Source organism: Pteropus vampyrus, unplaced genomic scaffold (genome assembly GCF_000151845.1).
Source record: "Pteropus vampyrus isolate Shadow unplaced genomic scaffold, Pvam_2.0 Scaffold77, whole genome shotgun sequence".
NCBI classification, from domain to species: domain Eukaryota; kingdom Metazoa; phylum Chordata; class Mammalia; order Chiroptera; family Pteropodidae; genus Pteropus; species Pteropus vampyrus.
Window position 1 is genome coordinate 6,389,355 of NW_011888858.1, and position 2,518 is coordinate 6,391,872.

Consider the following 2,518-nt stretch of genomic DNA (forward strand, 5'->3'; position numbering starts at 1 on the left):
ATTACCATTCCAACAATAGCAGGAAATGGTCTAACAGGAATTTCAGGGGGAGCATGTTCAGAGGGAGCACCAAGACCAGCCCCCTTCGCCTCCTCTCCTTTCCTATTTTCCCAATTTTACATAACAAAGTCATGGGAAGGGGAGCAATCCCTATCTTTTTAATTATCTAAAAATTGTATACAGCATAGGCTGGCTTTGCCTACAACTACAATAGAAAAATAAGTAAACAGGGGTTAGAACAGAGAAAATGAAAGGATATAATGAGTGTATCTTATTTATAACACAGATTGAATAAATACTTATTAGTTGATAGAAAAAGGAACACATACATTTTAAATTTTGGATCCAGGGTAATGACAAAATTCCTGGGTTCTCTATTTTCAGCTAGTCTGATATCAAACAGATTTTAAACTCATACCAATAAAGCCTCTTAGAAACACTGTTTATCTCACCTTGAGTATCTCAAAATACAGTGAATTAAAGCAGTATTAGACAATTATCATCACTAACTCCTCTTTAGTTGCCTCATTCCTTCTAAATAAAAGTTTTTATATATTAATTTGTCGTGATCTCTACATTCACTTTTCCTAACTAGTCTTCATTTCCTCCTCCTGACTTGGTGTGCTCTCTGCTCTGTTTACCTTTTCACTGAGTTTCCAACAACTGGGAATAAATAATTTTTCTTTATCAAAGCAGTTTAAGCAGTCATATCTATGAAGTCTTAAAAACACACAATGGATTCTTTTCCTCAAAGAGAAGGATGGGCTAAAGAAACACAGAAACCTTGCAAGAAGAAAATATCTAGCCTTTTGTGAGTTATTGGCATGATTGTGTTCAACTGACAAATGTTCATGGTGTGTTTCTTTGTGCCAGGCAACACAGTTCTTACTTTTCTTCCCATCTTTAAACTCCAGCTACTACTAAATGTAATTTAAATCAAAGTGACCATATTTCCAGTTGTTAAGAGAACCATCTTCCTCTTACCATAATTCTGTGAGCCCTTAAAATAATTATATCAGCTTTCTAAAATATGTTATAGACTCATCCTCAGAATGGGACAATTGCTTTATGTGACAATTTACTATCTAGTCCATTTTTTCTCTACTGGACATGTTTAATGTGCCAAAGGCACCTGTGAACATGTGGCATCTGAATCCTGTCTGTCTCACATCCCTACAAGAGCAGAGAATCCCACAGTCCAATGCAGACCCCTCTACCCTTCAGCCTAGATGAGGGAGAAACAAGAAAATCCATTTTGGCCTTGGATCTATGAAGTATTTGCCAATTCAGCTTTACCAGTAATTAAGTTAATATTTTAAGTCCTATTGTATTTTAAAAACCTAGTCCATTTTTCAATTGGTTCAGAACTTACAGTGTAAAATGATGACCCCTAAGCTATCATATTAACCAGAAAATAAGAGAGTCTGGATTAAATAAGAGATTAAACAAAATGAAACAAAACAGAACAAAACCAAAACCAAACGCACACATACAAACTTCTTTCCCTTTACTAAGTCAACCAGACAGCTAGAGTACCAGGAATTACGAGGCTGGGTCTTACTGACATGATGGAGTAAGGGCAGTTTGGTGGCTCAGAGTCACAGAAATAATGTAACCTCTATAGGTGCAAAAAAAAAAAAAATCAGCCAGAAGTTACAATTTTCTTAACCTAATAAACAGCAACATAAAATCTTTAAGCAAAACTTTTAAATTATTTAAACCTACCTGATCCCCCAAACATGATGCAGCTTTTGGGGCACACAACAAATACAATTTATATAAACTTAAAATCCTTTATTTTTTGATTATTGTATAAGAATCTCTTGCTCTGTTTCAGACACCACAATCCTTTCATGCTCATCTGTTTTTACCTACTTCCCACACTAGAAGTACTCAAAAATATCTAGAAGTCTCAAAAAAGAAGGCTAAGGTACTCAAATAATATCCATATAGGCCCTTTTCTATGATCCCTAATAAGTCACCTTCTCCATCAAAAGAATATAATCTATCCACTCTAATTTCTGACGATGGTACCAAAAGACATCTGTATTGGAGGCCTATGATCAACTTCTGACATTCAAAACACAGAGATCCACACATTACAGTTTCCTATTGGGCTATTCTCTTTCTTTCAGATTCTACTGTCTAAAACTATTTCTTTAAATTATACTTAATGCACTAAATCATTGCTAAAACATTTCATCAATGAATTTGGTAAAATATCCATTTCAGTACCTTTGTAACAATATTAACAACAAAATCTTTTTTTTTTTTTTTTCAACAAAGCAAATCTCAAATCTCCTCTTTCTAAATAATGGCCTTTAGTGCTTTATCTTCCCTATACACCTTTGTTATTTATTGAGTTCTGAAGCTATCAGGAAACTGTATGTCCTGGATAGGAGAAATATTTTTCCTTGTTGCCTATATTTCTTCCACCCCATCTCCTCCTAGTCTTCTATTCACTCTTACTGCTGCTGCTCTATCCGATCCCAAGGAATTTCTCCCAATTCTACTTCTT

General features: G+C 34.7%; 1 protein-coding gene across 2 annotated transcripts in view; it reads right to left on the reverse strand.

Moving 5' to 3' along the window:
* Positions 1-2,518, reverse strand: part of SLAIN2 (SLAIN motif family member 2) — a 71,850-nt gene that overhangs the window by 22,353 nt on the left and 46,979 nt on the right. The window lies entirely within an intron of this gene.